This window comes from Salvelinus namaycush, chromosome 31, assembly GCF_016432855.1.
Source record: "Salvelinus namaycush isolate Seneca chromosome 31, SaNama_1.0, whole genome shotgun sequence".
Taxonomy (NCBI): domain Eukaryota; kingdom Metazoa; phylum Chordata; class Actinopteri; order Salmoniformes; family Salmonidae; genus Salvelinus; species Salvelinus namaycush.
In genome coordinates, this window is record NC_052337.1 from 41,237,147 (window position 1) to 41,261,085 (window position 23,939).

The window sequence follows — 23,939 nt, forward strand, 5'->3', positions numbered from 1 at the left end:
AGCGTTATATTAGCTTACCACAATAGCCAGAAACACAAGCCATTCCCCAGCAGTAAAAGTTAGCGATCGTAACAAACCAGCAAAAGATATATAATTTTTGACTAACCTTGATATGCTTCATCAGATGACAGTCCTATAACATCAGGTTATACATACACTTATGTTTTGTTCGAAAATGTGCATATTTAGAGCTGAAATCAGTGGTTATACATTGTGCTAACTTAGCATATTTTTCCCACAACGTCCGGATATTTTTCTGACACTTTTTTCTGACACACATATTCTGACCAAATAGCTATTCATAAACATAACTAAAAAATACATGTTGTATAGGAAATGATAGATACACTAGTTCTTAATGCAATCGCAGTGTTAGAATTCTAAAAATAACTTCATTACGACATAAGGCTTACGTTATGGCGAGCGAGTGCCCAAAACCTGGGCGCAAAACTAATAATACACAGTTCGACAGATATATGAAATAGCATCATAAAATGGATCCATCAGAATGTTGTATAAGGGGTCCTTTGTCGGGAACAATCGTTGTTTGGATTTAGAACGTCCTTTTTCCCTCTTGAATTAGCAAGCGCACTAGCCAAGTGGCGCGAATCTCTCCTTCCTGAACAAAGGCACACAACGCAACACGCCTAACGTCCCGAATAAATTTCAATAATCTAATAAAAAATATATTGAAAAAACATACTTTACGATGATATTGTCACATGTATCAAATAAAATCAAAGCCGGAGATAGTAGTCGCCTATAACGACAGCATTTCAGAAGGCAATTCCAGCTCCATCCTCGCGCTTTCCAGAAAACAGGAAATGGGTGACACGTCATTCCAAGAGGATTTATTCCATCTCAGACCAAGATAAACACTCCATTTCTTCTCTCACTGCCTCTTGACATCTAGGGGAAGGTGTATGACGTGCATGTATACTAATACGTATCATGCCCATTTATAGGCAGGACCTAGAACAGAGAATAGTTTTCAGACTTTCCACTTCCTGGTCAGGAAGTTTGTGCCAAATGAGTTCTGTTTTACTCACAGATATAATTCAAACGGTTTTAGAAACTAGAGAGTGTTTTCTATCCAATAGTAATAATAATATGCATATTGTACGAGCAAGAATTGAGTACGAGGCCGTTTGAAATGGGCACCTTTTATCAGAGCTACTCAATACTGCCCCTGCAGCCAAAACAGGTTAAAGAAGGAAATTTAGAGCATGTTCTCTTCCTTTACTGATATTAATGGGTATTGCCTCTACCCACTTGGTAAAGTGATCGGTCGCCGTCAGACACCAGCTGTTGCCATTCCTGTTAGGTCCACCCCTAACATTTAAAGTGTTAGAGAGAAAATTACTTTATTATTACCCATATCTGTGTCATACAGTATGCAGGTTTTCATATTTGTATGGATACTGACACACACACACACACAGATTCTATAATACTGAACTCTGCTGTGGCCAAATAAAGCAATCATTACAAAACAATTTATCAGGTCAAAATTTGAATTGGGACACTTACCGATCATGTCTTCACCCTCTCAAACTACTGGCAGGCTAGACAGGGTACTTGTAAGGACCGGGAGTGAACATTTAATGGATAACAGACAAGAAACATACAAGGACAGTGTCTGGACAGGGGAAAACATAATGACATCAATGATGAAACGGGGAACAAACTGAGGAACAGACAGATATAGAGGGGCAATCAACAAAGTAATGGACTCAAGGTGAGTGACATGATGGTGACAAGTGTGCGGAGTGATGCACCGCCTTGGGCTCAAGGGGAGCGGGAGCAGGCGTCACAGTACTCCCCCCTAGGGGCGCCACCTGCCATTCCACCTGGGCGAGCCTGGCGGGCCGGCCGAGGCGTGGGAGCCCGACGGGTCGACTGAAACGCGGAAGCCTGACCAGCCGGCTGAAGCGTGGGAGCCTGACGAGTCTGTTATCCCACCTGGGCGAGCCTGATGGGCCACCTGGGCGAGCCTGGCGGGCTGGCCGAGGAGTGGGAGCCCGACGAGTCGACTTAAACCTGGGAGCCTGACTAGCCGGCTGAAGCGTGGGAGCCTGATGGGCCAGCCGAGGCGTGGAAGCCTGACGAGCCGGCTGAAGCATGGGAGCCCGACAAGCCGGCTGAAGTGTGGAAGCCTGATGAGCTGGCAGAGGCATGATGTGGGGTGGGAGCCTGATGAGCAGGCTGAGGCTTGGGAGCCCGACGATTCTGCCATCCCACCTGGGTGAGTCTGACGGGCCGGCCGAGGCGTGGAAGCCCGACGATTCGACTGAAGCGTGGAAGCCTGACGAGCCGGCTGAAGCATGGGAGCCCAACAAGCCGGCTGAAGTGTGGAAGCCCGACGAGCCGGCAGAGGCGTGGGAGCCTGACGAGCCGGCTGAAGCATGCTGTGGGATGGGAGCCTGATGAGCAGGCTGAGGCTTGGGAGACCGACGAGCCGCCTGAGGCATGACATGGGATGGAAGTCTGATGAGCCGGTTGAGGCGTGAGAGCCCGATAAGCCGGGTGAGGCATGACGTTGAATGGGAGCCTGCCGAGCCAACCGGGGAAAGGAAATGAGCCAGCTGAGGCACCCTTGGTTCCTCTGGCAGCGGTACCCGGACCCGATGTCACAAACAAAAACAAAAAACAAAAAAACTCCCTGATGCTTCAAATTGTGGTATCAGCATTCTGTAAGGACAGCTGGGAGACGAGAAGCAAGTACAGGGAGTGAACATTTAATGCATAACAGACAAGAAACAAACAAGGACAGCATCTGGACAGGGAATAACATAACGACATCAATGGTGACACAGGGAACAAACTGAGGGGCAGAGATATAGAGGGGCAATCAACAAAGTAATGGAATCCATGTGAGTCCAATATTGCTCAGATGCGCGTAATGATGGTGACAAGTGTGCGTAATGATGGGCCGCCTGGCGCCCTCAAGCGCCAGAGAGGGGGAGCGGGAGCAGGCACGACAGTACTAGCCTTTAAGCACAAGTGACAAATTTAAACATTGTGTCCTCTCTGATATTACATTTCTTGAAATCATAATCATTTCAGATATAATAGAATATGATTGATAAACAAAAGGTTATTTCGCTTGCCCAGCTGTCCACCTCCTTGACAATTCCACGTCAGAAGATGCATAGGTTGACTTTGACAATCATGCGATTCACTCCGAAATGGCCAGCATGCATCTTGTTCAGCACGGCCTCCTTCTCCTCCTTACTAAAAATCACGCCCCATCCTTCCCCCGTAGGTACAAGTGATTGCCTAACAAGTTGGAAGAGACGAGTTGTTGAAATACTCAGGTCTAAGTAAATTTTCACTGCTGTTTTTCTCTCTCTGTTTCTCTCTCGCCATCTCTCTCTCTGTCTTCCACTCTCTTCCCACCTCACTCTCTCACTCTCTCACTTTCATCCTTTCTTTCTCACTTTCTTCCTCTCTCCCCACTCTCTCTGTCTGTGTCTGTCTAGCAAAGAAACCTAGTTAAGGGCATTTGGAATTACCATAATTGCTTGTACCTATCCATTTGATCAATCAGGTTTAACTTATAGCTAGATACCTCAATATGACAGACATATGGCATGACTACACGTGAGGATCCAGTGGCTCAGATCAGCTTGGCAATGGTTGACAAATAACCAGGCCCTCTCTCAACCACAGAAGAGGGGGGGGTTGTCCACAGACTTTTGCCAGACAAAAACTCGTAACATCCAAAAATGGAACTTTGGAACAATATTTCTAATATCCAAATGTGGGAAATGGTCAGTGGGTAGATGTAGAAAATGAATGTCATATTGCTTTTCCTTTTGTGATGTTATTAAAAACTGCATGAACCAAATACTGTAACTTAGGAAGGACACCCCCTTTATCTGTCAAGTTTCCATCCAATACATTGTCTACGTGATGTGAAACTGGATGAAACTATTTTTGTTAAGATAGGAATGTGATTTTAGGAGTCATAAGAGAGAACTTCTAATCATATCCTTTGCACATTAAGTAGCCACGCCCCAGTTGAGGTCAGAAGAGCCTGTCAGACAGATGCAGCTGTCCCCTTTAGCCATATTGCTTAAAAGGACTGGCTAAGAATTAACATATCAGACCAGAAAGATGTGAGACTGTGGTCCACACGTTGAAAAGGTTAGAAACTCTGAAACCCTCAACACGAGGTGAAGAAAATTCAGAGCAATTCTGAGGTAAACATTTTGAACGGACTGAGCTAGCGCTTATGAGGTGAAATAGACCTAGAACTGCCCGAATTCTCCATCCTTCGGGACCGCTACTAGGTAAAATAAAGCCAAGCAACCAGCATAGCAATGGATGCTTTGGATCATTACGTAAGCCTGTCAGAATTTTGCAAGTTCTAGCAACAGCCCTAGCAACGGAAAGCTAGAACTTATCGAATCCCATTGTGACACGGTGGGGGACACTATTTGGCAGGGGTACACTATTTGGCATGACAGGCCATGTACCATTAAAAACAGCCCTAATTGGCCCTATATAATGCTAACCCTGGCTTCATGTCCTTATCTTGGTTCTACCCTATCCCTAGCTTCAACCTTAACCAAAACCCTAACCCTAACCTTGACCCTAACCCAAACCTTAAACCTAACCCTAACTTCATGTCCACACCCCGGTTCAACTTCAAACCTAGCCATAACCCTAACCCAAACCCTTTACTGTACTGTACCATCACAGCCAGGGAAAACATATACAGTATACTGTATACCTAATGTGAAACAAGGGAAACACTAATACAGACAATGCAGTGGGTCAAAGGGTAAGTGATTAGCATAACATAGCATCAAATTATGAGTGGTGAATTCTGCATTAATTGTAGATTATTACTACAAACTTTGACATAAAAAGAGTTATCCATAAACACACTTATAAAGCTGAATTTCAAATCAGAATTTACCACCTGTTTGCGGAACTGTAAGGGGAAAATTATGGAAATCTGATTGAAGCGACATGGCTTCATAGCTACCCAAATGCTGATGAAATATGGATGATGTATAGCTGAGCAAACTATTTATTTGAGAATAGCCTACAGTAATAGCATGTTTGTTGGACTCACTCTCAGTCGAGTGTCTGAGTGATGAACTATATCTATCACTGGTCCATGAAGCTGAGGTTGCCTCCCAAACGACATCCTATTCCCTATATAGTCCACTACTTTGACCTTGGCACTATACAGGGGATAGAGATTTGGGATGCAGCCTGAAGTTGCCTGAGTGTGTTTGTGGTTGAGCAGTGTAGATGCAGACATGGCTGGAGTGATAGACATTGCCCTGGGCACCAACCCTTAGACCTCCAGGCACCCCTCCCAGCCTCTGGCTCTCTGCCTTGAGTCCCCTGGGTTCCATCAGTCAACAAGCATATACAGGCTGATAACACTACCTGGCTGTGATCCTCAGGGGCCACCATCAAATCCCCACTATATCAATACACAATCATAAACCCCCAGGTCTTAGCCTAGCGTGCCCAGCGCTTAGCACGCCACTGAAGTAAGAGTGATGGTTAGTGATAGTCCCAGATTGACGCTGAGGGGATCACAGGCAGACTGGCAGTGATCAAACCAGAGAGAGAGAGTGAGAGAGCGAGAGAGCGAGAGAGAGAGAGAGAGAGCGAGAGAGAGAGAGAGAGAGTGTGTGTGTGTGTGCACGCTTGCTCCTCTCTAATGACACAGATCCCCTCCAGCACATGGGACATAGTCAGTAGCCTAAAGCTGTAACACTTTACCTCATGAATAATCCAACACTCACAGGACCACTGATTTCAAGCTCACAGCCACATTTAATTAAACTACTTTCAAAAGATTCCAAGTATGACAACTTCTTCATACAATTTCCTGAACCCGAGTGCTTACTTTGTGCTATCACGCCAACTCCCTGTCATTCATTGTCATGCCAAACATGTTTGGCTTGACAATGGAGTAGATGAGAGCACAAACAGATCTGGGACCAGGATACAATTTCCTTTTATTTTATTGTTGCTTCAGCCATTTATCATTAAAACCTCCTCGTACCAGAATCACTGTTACTTGTTACTTCCACTTACTTCCACCAATAATGACACTGTTTACAATCCCTCTCCTACAAAGGCACATCAATCATAACAATATTTAGACAGTCATGTAAAATGTTTCCATTGTAAATTGTTGTGATTATATCAGGAATATTAATTGTGAGCCTGAGCCCCATGTCAGGTCAACTATTTCCCCAAAAATTAGCAAGGTCCAGTTTGTGGATGTGTGTGTGGGTGTATGTGCGTGTGTTTGTGTGTGCTTGTGCATGTGCCAGGATTTAACATGAGCCAAACAGAAGCAGTAGTAGCAGCAGCAGCAAGGTCTGTCTACTCTATTCACCCTCACGCTCCAACCAATAGAATATTCAGTTCACCCAAAAAAAGAAGTGAACTTTACCTCAAATTACAAGACGGATTGAGGCGGCTAACATTATGAACAGGGATTTAGATAAGCCAACTGCTTTACCGTATTCACTCATTGTTCCAAGACTCCAGGGCCTAGAAAATTAGATGGCACTGGGCCAATTTATCATAATTTAGATTTAGAAAATAAAGTATTCCTGCCGTATTACTTTGTCCAGAAGCACAGGGCCATAGTAGTATGTCTAATTAACTGGGCTGGCCAGTTAGCTGCCATGTAATTGTTATCCCTTTGATGCCTCTGTTTGGAAGCCATTATACTTCCACGGTCTGGATCTCTGTATGCATTGTATTCACCCTATGTAGTGTACAATACTGTACCATTAAGTTGAGCCTATATACTATCGCTAATCCTAGCTTCATGTACTTATCCTGGTTCTACCCTGTCCCTAGCGTCAACCCTAAGCAAAACCCTTTACTGTACTGTACTGTACAGTACCATCACAGCCAGAGAAAACACATACAGTAAATACCTAATATAATACAAGGGAAACAAGTATATAGGGTTACTGTATCAGATAATGCAGTGTTTCAAAGGGTAAGGGATTAGCATTACATAGTATCATATTATGAGTTGTGAATTCTGCATTAATTTTAGATTACTACAAACTTTACCACAGAAAGAGGCATCAATAAACATACTTATAAAGCTGAATTACAAATCAGAATTTACCATCTGTTTGCGGAACTGATAAGAACAAGTATTGAAGCAACATGGCTTTATAGTTACTGAAATGCTGATGAAATATTGATGAAGTATAAATGAGCAAACTATTAGCTTTGAAAATAGACCACAGTATAGCCTGTTTGTGTGTCAGTGAAGTGTGTTGGACTCACTCTCAGTCCAGTGTTTGAGTGATGAACTATATCTATCACTGGTCCATGAAGCTGAGGCTGCGTCCCAAGTGGCATCCTATTTCCTATATAGTCCACTACTTTGACCAGGGCCCATGGGGCACTATATAGGTGATAGGGATTTGGGATGCAGCCTGAAGTTGCCTGAGTGTGTTTGTGGTTGAGCAGTGTAGATGCAGACATGGCTGGGGTGATAGACAGTGCCCTGGGCACCAACCCTTAGACCTCCAGGCACCCCTCCCAGCCTCTGGCTCTCTGCCTTGAGTCCCCTGGGTTCCCATCAGTCATCAAGCACATACAGGCTGATAACACTATCTGGCTCTGACCATCAGGGACCACCATCGAATCCCCACTATATCAATACACAATCATAAACCCCCAGGTCTTAGCCTAGCGTGCCCAGCTTTTAGCACGCCACTGAAGTAAGATGGTTAGTGATAGTCCCAGACTGCGCCGCTGAGGGCATCACAGGCAGACTGACAGTGATCAAACCAGGGTGTGTGTGTGTGTGTGTGTGTGTGTGTGTGTGTGTGTGTGTGTGTGTGTGTGTGTGTGTGTGTGTGTGTGTGTGTGTGTGTGTGTGTGTGTGTGTGTCTACTCCTCTCTAATGACACAGATTCCCTCCAGCAGAAGGGACATAGTCAGTAGCCTAAAGCTGTAACACTTTACCTCATGAATAATCCAACACTCACAGGATCACTGATTTCAAGCTCACAGCCACAAAAACACATTTAATTAAACTACTTTCAAAACATTCCAAGTATGACAACTTCTGCACCACCATACAATTTCCATGGGCCAATTGTCAGTAGAACAGAACATAATAGCAGCTCAATTCATAGGCCTATGCTTAAAATAAAACACTTTTTAACACATTTGTTTAGTTGTCTATACAATCAGTTCAATGTCAATAACACATCCTGAAATGTTCAATCTGGTTACACTGATAAAATCACCAATGTCTCTATTAAATTCGTTTTTATTATTTATTTGTGTGTTGATTGGGGGAAAACAGCTTGTAATCAAGATAAAATGTCACTCGGTGTCACGCCCTGACCATAGAGAGCCTTTTATTCTCTATGTTGGTTAGGTCGGGGTGTGACTAGGGTGGGTTATCTTGGTAATTATATGTCTGTTGGCCTGGTATGGTTCCCAATCAGAGACAGCTGTTTATCATTGTCTCTGATCGGGGATCATATTTAGGCAGCCATTTCCCCTTTGTGGGATCTTGACTCTGGATAGTTGCCTGTTAGCACTATTGTTAGCTTCACGGTTCGTTTTGAGATGTATTGTTTTTGTTTTGCTGTGAGTTTCACCTAGTAATAAAAAGATGTGGAACCCAGAACACGCTGCACTTTGGTCCAGTTATTTTAATGAACGTTTATACTCTGAAAAAGTAGCAAAAGAAAGTTGATAAATAAAAAAATAAGTTTCGGGGAAGAATGGACAGAGAAAGAGGCATTCTTATCCTATTCTCCAATGTTAAACCAGTGTCTTGGTTGCAACTAATTAAATATTAGACATCCTTATGAATCTAAGCATGGCACTTTCAAAAGTTACCTTTCCACCCAGACAGAGGCTCTATCGACGCAGGAAAATGTAAGCTTCAATTCCTGGCTACTTGTCCGTTGCTTAACCCAACAATAGAAGTGCTTCCCTAAAAGCGATCCCATCGAGACATTTAACAAATGTGTTGCCAGGCCGAGTGGTCTCAAGTGCTAGATTAAGTCTGTGGAGGTGTGGGTTAAAATCCCACCTTTGAGGTTGCCCTTGGTAAAGCTATTCTTCAATACCTGAATCTTGTCAGTTGCTCTAGTATTTTTCAGGGATTCTATATTCATGTAGGGGCATGCAAGAGAAGAAATAACAACGGTTTTGCGAAGAGGTTGGTGTTCCAATCCACACATGTAGTCCATCGCCTTCACCACTCAGATACCAAGTCCTGCGCTCTCGCGGTGGCAGTCGGCCATCCTACCAGTGTTTGCTAAAGTCAAAATCTTCAAATGCCATAAAAAAGCACCGATTTTTTTGGGGGTGCCTGGGTTTAAACATCTTCTCTTTTCAGAAAGTGGGACAGAATAGCAAAGTCCATATTTTGTCTCCTCCAATATTGAAGGCCGCAGCTCAGCTTCAGAATGTCATAGAGACTTATCAATATATCCCCATATATATCCTCAGGATTTTAAATCTTGTTTCTTGCATAAGCCATCACAGAGTTAAGCATTGTTATAGAACACTTTATATTTTCTGGATGCCTTTTTAAAATGTATTTCAAAATATGAAGCTAACAATAGGTATCATTTTTGCCCTTTTCTTTAACAAAGAGTATGGCATACCCTCACTCAATTTGAGCCCTGGTTTTAACCGAACACACCAGGCCCTTCCCAGACACGGAGGTATTTAAGGAGTGCATGGTGACAGTATTGGAGGATTTGGCTATACCGACAATTCTATGGATAGCATAATTGCGTGTGTCAAACAGGTAGGCCTACCTCTTATTTATTTTTTGGAAGAAAAAGGCTCCAACAAAGCCCTGTTGGTGTTAGTGAAGTCGAATTCAAATGAAGACAATTGTTGAAATGAATTACTTTCAGCACCATTCGCTGTCCACCTCTTTGATTATGCCGCAGCCGCTCTAAAAGCTGGTCTTCCCGCTTGCCTTTTTAGTTGACTTTCGTCTGCACTCTCTCTCCTCATTAACCCATAAGAGTCTAAGGCCTGTCTAAGCCGGGGCATTATAACAAAGATCAGGAAAAATGTGTTATTTTGTACATGTTCGTGAGAGTCTCACCTTTACACAGAGGGGTCATAGTCTGTAGCCCAAACTGTTCGGATACTACAGACAGAAGAAGTTGGCAGGTCGGCTGTATCGGCTTCAGATGAGTCCCAAGACGCTTGTGAATAATTTGTAGGCCAAACCATTAGGATGCTACAGATGATTTTGTGACCAATTTTCGGGATGTCTCATGGTCTGACAAACACCTCTCTAGCTGCTGTCACTTTTCACCGCAAAAGCGTAAGTGTTACATATGTGGATGCACCCAATACAAAAAAAATATATCTCTAGCTTAAACTGACCAATTTGTATGGGAATGTTTTTATTATGCTAATTCGATTTCCGCGGGTGTGCAGACATCAACCTTATTAATAAGTTAATGATTTTTAAAGTGTCTCTCTCATGACATAGTAATACATCGTCTTCAGTGTATGGGCTACAGAAAAAACACATTGGCTGCTACTCTTTCTACCGTAGGCTACATTATTTATGTTACATTTATTTGATGGAGCATTGGTGGAGAACCACAGCTCTATGTCTCCAATAGCAACCTGTAAAGGCACGCAGGGTATGGACAAGCTAAATATTTTGCGTTTTGCCTTTGGCAAAGTGGGCACTGCTTATCATGGGGTGGCATTAGCGCTCACCTAAATAGGCCTCATGCCACTGGGTGAGAGAAGTTATCATTGTTATTAGGGCAGAATAACATGAGGTGTAATGTGGTGTTGGAGGTGCGTCTTGGTCAGTTTAGCTCAGAAAATGCCGACCTAGGCAGCTGCCTAATCCTGCTTAATGGGCGGGCTGGCAGTGGGGCCTAATCATAGAATTATATTTAGAATCCCTATTAATTTAATTGCATCTCTGTGGGCCTAGTCATAAAGATTTGTCATTTAACTTTGAAAATGAATGACCTTTTATTGTGGCATAAACACAACCAGTCATTATGTTTTCATCTGATTGTCAAACAATCACTTAAAATGGCTCCTTTAATAGGCTACCTGGGCACATTCATCCACTCACAACATATTTCCAGCCTCCAAACAGTGGTGAAAGGAAAGAGACACCTGTTACACAAAACACCAAAAAGTGTAACGACATTTGTCTATTGTCATTATAGGTCAGAATGCCTCCACTGCTGTCGGTGCATTTTGTTTTCATTATTGTGATAGGCTCATGTTTTACCGGTAGGGCATGCACTCACTATTTCTTTTTTTTTTTATATATCCACTCCCTCTCCAATAAAGGAACATCAATCATAGCAACAATTAGACCGTCATGCAAAACGTAACGTTATGACTAGAACTACTGTTCCCTGAAGGAAGGAAACGAGGTACAACATACTATGGGGGAATTTACTGTAATCACGGTCCAAGTCAACCCCAATGGATACTAAATTAAAAGGCTCATGGCAGACCACCCACAACTGACCCCACCAGATGCGTCAGTCTGGGTATTGCGCACACGGTGCGCAGCCTAGTATCTTTCCCGTGTCCCAGCCATAAGCACACTGCTACACTGGAAGCAGTGACATCCAAGCGTTAAAACCTCACAAAAGTGTGTGGTGATACCCAACTCGCCACAGCACAAATATCTCCTATAGTCAACCCTTTAAACAACGACCAAGACGCTGCTATTCCCCTGGTGGAGCGGGCTTGTACACGGCTAGGTAGCCCTTGCCCCTTGTTGCAATATGCCAACGAGATAGCCTCCACAATCCAGTGGGAGAGATGCCGCTTAGAGAGTCCCGTGCCACAAACTGGATTAGCAAAACAGAAAAAAAGTTGGTCACATAACCGGATATCCCGGGTGCAAATTTAGCCTAAAATGACATACCCAAATCGAACTGCCTGTAGCTCAGGACCTGAAGCAAGGATATGCATATTATTGATACCATTTGAAAGGAACACTTTGAAGTTTGTGGATATGTGAAGTTAATGTAGGAGAATATAACACATTAGATCTGGTAAAAGATAATACAAAGACAAAAACATGCATTTTATTTATTTATTTTTTCCATCATCTTTGAAATGCAATGGAAAGGCCATTATATGACTTACATGACTCTAAGCACAATTTAGATGTTGGCCAAAAGATCAAATAAAATCAAATGTTATTTGTCACCTACACCGAATACAGTGAAATATTGCTTACAAACACTTAACCAACAATGCAGTTAAGATTTTTTTTATTTTTAAGTAAGAGATAAGAAAAGCAAGTGATTAAAGAGCAGCAGTAAATAACAATAGCGGGGCTATATGCAGGGGGTTAATTTGTCAATGTGCGGGGGCACCGGTGTCGAGGAAATTGTGGTAATTATGTACATGTGCAGGTTATTAAAACCTGTTTGGCATGCAAGCCCGACGTCGGTACACTTATGACAACAGCCAGCTCAAAGTGCAGGGCGCGAAATTCAAAAGATCTTTTTTTTAAATATTTAACTTTCACACATTAACAAGTCCAATACAGCATATGAAAGGTACACATCTTGTGAATCAAGCCAACATGTCCGATTTTTAAAATGTTTTACAGGGAAGACAAAATATGTAAATCTATTAGCTAACCACTTTTCTTACTCCATCAGTTTTTTACTCCATCAGTAGCTATCACAAATTCGACCAAATAAAGATATAAATAGCCACTAACCAAGAAACAACTTCATCAGATGACAGTCTGATAACATATTTATTGTATAGCATATGTTTTGTTAGAAAAATGTGCATATTTCAGGTATAAATCATAGTTTACATTGCAGCTACAGTCAGAAATTGCACCGAAAGCAGCCATAATATTTACAGACACCAACGTCAAATACCTAATTACTCATCATAAAACATTTCTGAAAAATACATAGTGTACAGCAATTGAAACAGGCATCTTGTGATTCCAGACAATATTTCCGATTTATCAAGTGTTTTAGAGCGAAAACACAATATAGCGTTATATTAGCGTAGCCACAATAGCCAAAAACACAAGCAATTTCCCAGTAGCAAAAGTAAGCGATCGTAACAAACAGGCAAAAGATATATAATTTTTGACTAACCTTGATTTTCTTCCTCAGATGACAGTCCTATAACATCAGGTTATACATACACTTATGTTTTGTTCAAAAATGTGCATATTTAGAGCTGAAATCAGTGGTTACCCATTATGCTAACGTAGCTACTATTTCCCACAACGTTCGGATATTTTACTGACACTTTTTCTGACACACATATTCTGACCAAATAGCTATTCATAAACATAACTAAAAAATACATGTTGTATAGGAAATGATAGATCCATTAGTTATTAATGAAATCACAGTGTTAGAATTCTAAAAATAACTTCATTACGTTATGCAGCTTCGGTATAGCTTAGAGTAGCCAAAACGTTGGCCGCCCACGACTAGTACACAGTTCGACAGATATATGAAATAGCATCATAAAATGTTTCTTACTTTTGCTGATCTTTCATCAGAATGTTGGACAAGGTGTCCTTTGTCCAGAACAATCGGTGTTTGGATTTAGAACCTTCATTTTCCCTCTCGATTTAGGAAGCGCACTTGCCAAGTGGCACGGATCTCTCCAACGTAAACAAAGTCAGAGAACGGAACACGGCAAAACTCCCGAAAAAATTTCAATAATCTGATTAAACTATATTGAAAAAACATACTTTACGATGATATGGTCACATGTATCAAATAAAATCTAAGACGGAGATGTTAGTCGTCCATAACGAGAGCAAAACAGAAGGCAAATCCATGTCCTCTTTCGCGCGCTCCAGAAACAGGAAGTGGACGGTCACGTCAAACAAAGAGCTTTAATTCCACCTCAGACCAAGATAAACACGAAATGTTTTCTCTCACCGCCTCTTGACAACCAGGGGAAGGTGTATGAAGTGTATGTAGACTCTTACGTATCATGCCCATGTATAGGCATGAAGTTGAACAGAGCATCGATTTCTGACATTCCACTTCCTGGTCAGGAAGTGTGCTGCAGAATGACTTCTGTTTCACTCAGAGAAATAATTCAAACGGTTTTAGAAACTAGAGAGTGTTTTCTATCCAATAGTAATAATAATATGCATATTGTACGAGCAAGAATTGAGTACGAGGCCGTTTGAAATGGGCACAATTTAACTGGCTACTCAGTACTGCCCCTTGCAGCCATAAGAAGTTAAAGTGGCTATGCATAGATAATAACAGAGAGTAGCAGCATCGTGGGGTGGCAATACAAATAGTCTGGGTACCCATTTGATTAGCTGTTCAGGAGTCTCATGGCTTGGGGTAGAAACTGTTTAGAAGCCTCTTGGACCTAGACTTGGCGCTCCGGTACCGCTTGCCTTCTGACAATTTTTAGGGCCTTCCTCTGACACCGCCTGGTATAGAGGTCCTGGATGGCAGGAAGCTTGGCCCCGGTGATGTACTGGGCCACACGCACTACCCTCTGTAGTGCCTTGCGATCGGAGGCCGAGCTGTTGCCATACCAGGCAGTGATGCAACCAGTCAGGATGCTCACGATGGTGCAGCTGTAGAACCTTTTGAGGATCTGAGGACCCATGCCAAATCTTTTCAGTCTCCTGAGGGGGAATAGGTTTTGTTGTGCCCTCTTCACGACTGTCTTGGTGTGCTTGGACCATGTTAGTTTTTTGGTGATGTGGACACCAAGGAACTGGGAACTCTCAACCTGCTCCACTACAGCCCCGTCAATGAGAATGGGGGTGTGCTCGGTCCTCCTTTTCCTGTAGTCCACAATCATCATCTTAGTCTTGATTACGTTGAGGGAGAGGTTGTTGTCCTTGCACCACACGGTCAGGTCTCTGACCTCCTCCCTATAGGCTGTCTCATCATTGTCGGTGATCAGGCCTACCACTGTTGTGTCATCAGCGAACTTAATGATAGTGTTGGAATTGTGCCTGGCCTTGCAGTCATGATTGAACATGGAGTACAGGAAGGGACTGAGCATGCACCCCTGAGGGGCCCCCGTGTTGAGGATCAGCATGGTGGATGTGTTGTTACCTGCCCTTACCATCTGAGGCCGGCCCGCCAGGAAGTCTAGGATCCAGTTGTAGAGGGAGGTGTTTAGTCCCAGGGTCATTAGCTTATTGATGAGCTTCGAGGACACTATGGTGTTGAACGCTGAGCTGTAGTCAATGAATAGCATTCTCACATAAGTGTTCCTTTTGTCCATGTGGGAAAGGGCAGTGTGGAGTGCAATAGAGATTGCATCATCTGTGGATCTGTTGGGGCGGTATGCAAATTGGAGTGGGTCTAGGGTTTCAGGGATAATGGTGATGATGTGAGCCATGACCAGCCTTTCAAAGAATTTCATGGATACAGACGTGACTGCTACGGGTCGGTAGTCATTTAGGCAGGTTACCTGGGTGTTCTTGGGCACAGGGACTATGGTGGTCTGCTTGAAACATGTTGGTATTACAGACTCAGACAGGGAGACTTTGAAAATGTCAGTGAAGACACTTGCCAGTTGGTCAGCGCATGCTCGGAGTACACGTCCTGGTAATCTGTCTGGCCCGTCTTTGAAATTTAATGCGCCTTAATAACTAACTTTTTGATTGGTCTGCGATGTAGCATGCTTCTGTCTATAACGTGAGCTGTTCAATATGTGTTTACAGTGCTTTCTACTGCTCTGTTTTTTAAAGATATAACGTTAGCCATCGAGAACTACAACAGTTTTGCTACTTTTCTCAACAACATTGATGCCTTGAATTTAGCAGGCGCAATCGACAGATCAGTTGGAAAAAGTAATGGGCTACTTTCTGCACACGTCATGGTCAGTGTGAACTGGAGTGACTTGACACAACGCTAGCCAAACAAGATGTAGCTACAAACAAATTGTTCCAGTCTGCCGTGAAGCGTTCATCCCTGTATATGGGTAAGAGTCTAGCTACATTTTCAGATATACGTTTCTAATTTTGTCAGAGAGTCGTTTAAAATGCAAGTTAAAGCCTACTGTTAGTTAGCAAGCAAACGTTAGCTTGCTGGCTCGCTAGTTAACATTACGTGTATGATCTGTGTAGTAAAATTATTCAAATCAGAAACCCATTTGCATTGCTAGTTATAGCTTATTGTTAGCTAGCTAACATTGAACTTAGTTTGTTAGCTTTAGCTACCTGTAGATTCATACTTCAGCCATGGCAATGTTTGTATTGGTAGTAGTGTGAGTTGGGATTATGTCAGTACATTGTTTAGCTAGCTACATGTCTAAACAAAACACTCCACTTCGGCCGGATTATTACATGACCCATCAAATTAGCCAGGTGTGTCTGGGTGTGATTACGGCCATCTATTGTATTTCATGAACATGTGTACATATCTAGACAATAGTGACACATCCACTTAGCTAGATGTGGCTTGGGGTTTGTTATGCATTTCCTTCACATGACCCATCAATTTAGACAAGTGTGTCGGGTAAACATCATCTAATAATCGCAAAATATTTACAGTGGCAAGAAAAAGGATGTGAACCCTTTGGAATGACCTGGATTTCTGTATAAATTGATCATCAAATTTGATCTGATCTTCATCTAAGTCACAACAATAGACAAAGACAGTTTGCTTAAACTAATAACACACCAATTGTGTATTTTTATTGTCTATATTGAATACATAATTTAAACATTCACAGTGTAGGTTGGGAAAAGTATGTGAACCCCAAGGCTAATGACTTCTCCAAAAGCTAATTGGAGTCAGCTAACCTGGAGTCCAATCAATGAGACAAGATTGAAGATGTTGGTTAGAGCTGCCCTGCCCTATAAAAAACACTCACAACATTTGTGAGAAGTGGCTGTCCTGAAAATATGACTGCAAAAGCACAGCCTTTTCAAAAGCATGTGCTTTTGCAGATTTTTTCCATTGAGAGAGAAACTGTTGTTATTCAAAATTGATGTAAAAAAAAATGACTTTCTGAAAGGAAAATAATGGAAAACAGCATCAGTAAGTGTCCCACATGAGTGATGACTGCTCACCTCCAACACTTGGAAGAGAGCTTTGGGACCTACTTCCCAATCTGTTTGACTGTGATCCTGGCTCAGTTGACATGCCGGTAGGTGAAATTGAACAGCTGATCGAGCTGTCATGTGACCGAATGCTGCAGACAACACAGGAGTTTTGGCTCCAGACGGCCTCTGAGCGTTAATGCCGCTTTCAAAGCAACTGTGAACTCGGAACAAGCTGTATAAGGTCATAAGCAAACAAGAAAATGCTCATCCAGAGGTGGCGCTCCTAGTGGCCGGGGACCTTAATGCAGGGAAACTTAAATCCGTTTTACCTCATTTCTACCAGCATGTCACATGTTCAACCAGAGGGAAAGAAACTCAAGACCACCTTTACTCCAAACACAGAGACACGTACAAAGCTCTCCCCCGCCCTCCATTTGGCAAATCTGACCATAACTATATCCTCCTGATTCCTGCTTACAAGCAAAAACTAAGTGACTCACTCAATACTGAAGCGGTCAGATGACGCAGATATATATATATATATTACATTTTTATTTGATTTATTTAACCTTTATTTAACTAGTCCGTAAAGAACAAATTCTTATTTACAATGATGGCCTACACCGGCCAAACCCGGACAATGCTGGGTCAATTGTGCGCCGCCCTATGGGACTCCCAATCACGGTCGGATGTGATACAGCCTGGAATCGAACCTGGGTGTCTGTAGTGACGCCTCAAGCACTGAGATGCAGTGCCTTAGAACGCTGCGCCGCTGCACCACTCGGGAGCCCAGATGCTAAGTTACAGGACTGTTTTGCTGGCACAGACTGGAATATGTTCCGGGATTCTTCCGATGGAATTGAGGAGTACACCACATCAGTCACTGGCTTCATCAATAAGTGCATCGATGACGTCGTCCCCATAGTGACTTTACGTACACACCCCAACCAGAAGCCATGGATTACAGGCAACAGCTGCAAGCTGCCCAGTGATACGAGCCTATCAGACGAGCTAAATTACTTCTATGCTCGCTTTGAGGCATGCAACACTGAAGCATGCATGAGAGCATCAGCTGATCCATACTACTGTGTGATCATGCTCTCCGTAGCCGATGTGAGTAAGACCTTTAAATATGTCAACATTCGCAAGGCCAGACAAATTACCAGGACGTGTACTCCGAGCATGCGCTGACCAACTGGCAAGTGTCTTAACTGACGTTTTCAACCTGTCCCTGACCGAGTCTGTAATACAGACATGTTTCAAGCAGACCACCATAGTCCCTGTGCCCAAGAACACCCAGGTAACCTGCCTAAATGACTACTGACCCGTAGCACTCAAACCTTTAGCCATGAAGTACTCTGAAAAGCTGGTCATGGCTCACATCAACACCATTATCCCAGAAACTAGACTGTTCTCTCGGCTACCACACGGCAAGTGGTGGCAGAGCGCCAAGTCTAGGTCCAAAAGGCTTCTTAAGGGCTTGTAAGTTAGCATTTCACTGTAAGATCTACACCTGCTGTATTCGGCGCATGTGACAAATATTATTTGATTTGAACAATTCAACTAAAATTGTCCCTTCTCATTCTAACAAGGCTAATATAACCTGAACTCAGGGATATACCTAAAATAATACATGTAAATCCGAGACACTCCAATTAGTATGATATGTTATGTTTCATATGGTATGTATTCATTTGTGGATGTCCATCATCCATTTCGTATGATATCTTACAAATTGCAATTCATACAATATGCAAAACATATATGTTACGAATTCCAATATGTTGTGGCTAATGTTAGCTAGGTGGCTAACGTTAGCTAGGCTAGGGACTAGGGTTTGTGGTGTTATTTGCATATTGCATCCTGATTGGCCATATCCTAATGAGGGTCTGTGGGAATGTAGGGGTTCATGTGGAAAGCATCGCTTTCTCACCTGGCTCGTAATGTGAAGCAACGTCAAGTTAGCAATAAAGGTACCTTCATAAAGATACACCGTTAGTAGTTATTTTACTCACGTACAGACACGTTTGATTACACAACAGGGTTAAGGTTAGGTTTAAGGTTAGGATTTAGGCTAATGGGGAAGTGTTGGCTAACAAGCTTAGTAGTAGCACGGTAGCTCAAAGGAAGTAAGGAGTTGAAAAGTTCCTAATTACATAAAATGCTAAATTTGTCCGTGATGAGAGTCAAACACACAACCTTTGGGTTACAAACGTTATCTTTATATGAACAACTATCCACCCCAACCAAACACCTTACTTTAGTTTACACCTTAAGTAACCTTCCGTCTTATGTAACCATACCAAACATAACATATCATATTAATTTGAGTGTCCCGGATATATTTTCACTATGTTACGTCTAGTCTATGAGACCAGGCTGAATATAATCTGGGGTAGCAGCATGGTGTTATGGTTCAAGGGTAGATTATTTTTCGAGGTCATCTGTCCATTCATTCCCCTATATCCCTTAGTGACTTGATTAAGGGTATTTAAAGTTTAGAAGTCAGAACCCATCAGTTGACAATGAGTGAGAATGCAAAACAAAGCATGCACACAGTGTGTAACATGTCATTTTAGAGTGCTAGATAGAATTGATCACGCAACTGTTAAATTGCTTCTTGGTATGTCTCCTACACAATACTGTATTTTACTAATGGAACACTGATCTGTAGTCTACACTTTGAATAACAAGGACTAAGGTTGCTAAAAAAACAAAATGAATAAAAGTGTAATGCAGAAAAGGAAAGGCAAGTGCTGTCAATGAGCAACACATTGAACCTGATTACTGTAGCTGAGGAGTCACTCTAAATCATTTTAGAGTGATCATCTCAGCTATCAACCTGTCAGTCTTCACACTAACTTTATCGGGGGAGTGGGGATCATATGGCATTTGTTCATTTACTTTTGTGTTTAATGTAGTATAGATATGTAATGCATGTCTACCCTATTACATATCACCAGAGTACAATAAACTCTCCTCTCCCACTGCTCAGGGGATGGGCATTCTAATGAAAATGTGTTACACAGAAGGTCAGGGTTCAAGGAATTGAAGTCAATCAATTACTGTTCAGAAGAATAGTGGATTGTATTAACTGGTATTAGGTATTTTGTGAGGAGTAATGCACACGAGAATGACATCTGTTTAGATATAGAAGGTATGAAATATGAGAAACGGCATTGGCAAGCAGTCCAGGCACCTATACTTTGGTTACCAATACAGATGACAAATGATGGACAAGGTCATGGGATTGTACTTATACATAAAGAGATGCGGCCATTATATGGAAAATCTATGGATCTGGTGATGTGTTACGAGGTCCTCTAAACCACTTGTCAACAATGAATGCCATGTGTTTGAATATCTGGCATTACTCAAAGGGATAGAGGGAATAAAAATTCCTATCTACTGTACATGGGTTTTTACATAGTCTGTCTGCCACCATACAATATGCTATAAATCCTCAAAATGAATGTGATATACAAACATCACCCTCAAACACACGGTCGCACACACACACTACCCCCCCCCCCTCCCCACACACACACACTCAATTTCACACACACACACGCAGACACATATATGCACGTACACAACCTCACAAGCAGTGGGCCAGCCAGAGTCTTGATATGGCCGGCCATTCTACCATCTGCCTACATTTGACTACTGATTCTGCTGAACCAGCACCGTACCATGGCTTTCATATCTCTCTCTCACTCTCTCTCTCTCGCTCTGCAGGCTGATTTCCTGGGCTATAGAAAGTAATGATATGTGTCATCCTGCTGCAGTGAGGAGGCTCATCTGTTTTTCCCCCGGTGATGGATCCTGTGGGTTACAATGTAAGACTTCTGTCATTTCAACAGTAAAACACTGTAGAATGCACAGTAAAATACCATAAATGAATGCATTAATGCTGAAAAATACTGTTATTAACTGTAATTGGAAGCCTCCTGTAAAAATGACTAACATATTGTATTCCTTCACAGTAATAGCTTATGCCTACCGTAGATTCAAATGATCAGTTTCAGGTGCCAACCTCATGCTGTCGGGTGAGAAACATGCTCAGACTATTTTAGTAAATATCTTCTTGAAGCGGCTGTGAAATGGAAGAATATTTTCAGCAGCTGCTGGGTAGGTACCTTATAAACAATTTAAGTATCTTTATTGCTAGCCAACGTTGAATTACCACATGTTTTCTTAGCTAACCTAGCTAACTAGTTAACACAAGCCATTTTGGTCTGCTCTAAATTGCTCGTAAATATACTGCAGTGAGACCTATAAAAACATCACCCAGATAATAATTGACAGGTACTGTAACGTGTGCACTGGGAGTCGGGAAGCAAGTTCAGGGAGTGAATAATTTAATAATTAATGAAACATAATACAAAACTAGAAACACGAACAACGCACAGACAACGCACATCATTATATTTGCCGATGACACAACAGTGGTAGGCCTGATCACCGACAACAACGAGACAGCCTATAGGGAGGAGGTCAGAGACCTGGCCGTGTGGAGCCAGGACAACAACATCTCCCTCAACGTGATCAAGACAAAGGAGATGATTGTGGACTACAGGAAAAAGAGGACCGAGCACGTGTAACGGATGTGAAATGGCTAGCTAGTTAGCGGGTACGCGCTACTAGCGTTTCAATCAGTTACGTCACTTGCTCTGAAACCTACAAGTAGTGTTGCCCCTTGCTCTGCAAGGGCCGCGGCTTTTGTGGAGCGATGGGTAACGACGCTTCGTGGGTGTCAGTTGTTGATGTGCGCAGAGGGTCCCTGGTTCGCGCCCGTGTCAGGGCGAGGGGACGTACTAAAGTTATACTGTTACATTAATGCTGTTGACCCAGATCACTGGTTGCTGCGGAAAAGGAGGAGGTTGAAAGGGGGGTGAGTGTAACGGATGTGAAATGGCTAGCTAGTTAGCGGGTACGCGCTACTAGCGTTTCAATCAGTTACGTCACTTGCTCTGAAACCTACAAGTAGTGTTGCCCCTTGCTCTGCAAGGGCCGCGGCTTTTGTGGAGCGATGGGTAACGACGCTTCGTGGGTGTCAGTTGTTGATGTGTGCAGAGGGTCCCTGGTTCGCGCCCGAGGTCGGGGCGAGGGGACGGTTTAAAGTTATACTGTTACACACGCCCTCACTCTCATCGACAGGGCTACAGTGGAGCAGGTTGAGAGCTTCAAGTTCCTTTGTGTCCACATCACCAACAAACTAACATGGTCCAAGCACACCATGACAGTCGTGAAGCGGGCACGACAAAACCTATTCCCCCTCATGAGACTGAAAAGATTTGGCATGGGTCCTCAGATCCTCAAAAGGTTCTACAGCTGCACCATCGAGAGCATCCTGACTGGTTGCATCATTTCCTGGTATGGCAACTGCTTGACCTCCGACCGCAAGGCACTACAGAGGGTAGTGCGTACGGGCCAGTACATCACTGGGGCCAAGCTTCCTGCCATCCAGGACCTCTATACCAGGCGGTGTCCAAGAAAGGCCCTGAAAATTGTCAACAACTCCAGCCACTCTAGTCATAGACTGTTCTCTCTGCTACCACACGGCAAGCGGTACCGGATCGCCAAATCTAGGTCCAAGAGGCTTCTAAACAGCTTCTACCCCCAAGCCATAAGACTCCTGAACATCTACTCAAATGGCTACCCAGACTATTCACATTGCCACCCCCCATCCCCTATCCACACCATTGCCACTCTCTGTTGTCATCTATGCATAGTCACTTCAATTAACTCTACCTACATGTACATACTACCTCAACTAACCGGTGCCCCCGCACATTGACTCTGCACCGGCACCCCCCTGTATATGTTGTTATTTTTTACTGGTCCTCTTGAATTATTTGTTATTTGTCTCTTATTCTTATCCGTATTTTTTTTAAACTGCACTGTCGGTTCGGCGCATGTGACTAATAACATTTTATGTGAATTGACATTTTATTCAGCGCATGTGACTAATAACATTTGATTTGATTTGACTTGAAACAGAAACCGAAACAATGACGCCTGGGGAAGGAACCAAAGGGAGTGACATATAAAGGGCAGGTAATCAAGGAGGTGATGGAATCCAGGTGAGTGTCATTATGCGCCATAACAAGCAGCCTGGTGACCTAGAGGCCGGAGTGGGAGCACACATTATACTGGCATCAGAGTTGCCCGTTTAATACTGTAATTTAGTTTTACAGCATAGATGCTGTAATATATTTTACAGTAAGGAAAATAGTACAGTAAAATATATGACAGCATCTGTGCTGTAAAGGAAAATTCCAGTATTAAGCTGGCAACTCTGATGCCAGTATAATATTGTACATTTACAGGGAAAAGTTCTACAGTGTAGATATCGGCTACAGAAAGAAAAATGCAGGGGGAAAAACAGGAGGCAAAGTAAGCATGAAAAGTCAGTTGCAGCAGAGATGAGAGGACTGTGATATCACAGTTTTCAAACCCAGAAGACCCACATAGCCATACCTCCGGGAACGCTTTGCGAAGCAGACTCGACAGACCAGACAGGGGTTTGGAGTTTGGGAAGTCAATGGGAGAAGTGAAAAATTCTAAAAGCAGAACGTAGATTTGAACCAATGCCTTATGTAGCTAAACCTGTTAATACTCCAACCTTGGGAAAGTGACAAACTGACATGTTTTCATTTTCATCAAAAACAACTTTATATTTCAGGAGTGCCTTTGATTTGATGGCCTGAGATGACCCAAAAAATAGCTTGTTTTTAACAAGCTATTTTACACTTACAGCACCATCATTTCTCCCGTGGCCATATAATATTAAAACAACGCAGACTATGGAGGGTTTTATGGCACCACCAAACTTTTAAAAGTAACTGGACAAAGACCCAATATAAAGAGAAAGGGAGAATGTCCACTCACCGTTATACTGCTCCCAAATAGG

The 23,939-nt window shown here is 42.8% G+C and overlaps 1 long non-coding RNA gene across 1 annotated transcript; it reads left to right on the plus strand.

Annotated features, from left to right (window-relative positions):
* The first annotated feature begins 15,917 nt into the window (after window positions 1–15,917).
* LOC120025734 lies at window positions 15,918–23,074 on the plus strand. Its single transcript, XR_005473034.1, has 4 exons — window positions 15,918–15,957; window positions 20,762–20,862; window positions 21,010–21,154; window positions 23,027–23,074. It is a non-coding gene; the product is annotated as an uncharacterized LOC120025734 (long non-coding RNA).
* The last annotated feature ends 865 nt before the right edge of the window (window positions 23,075–23,939 follow it).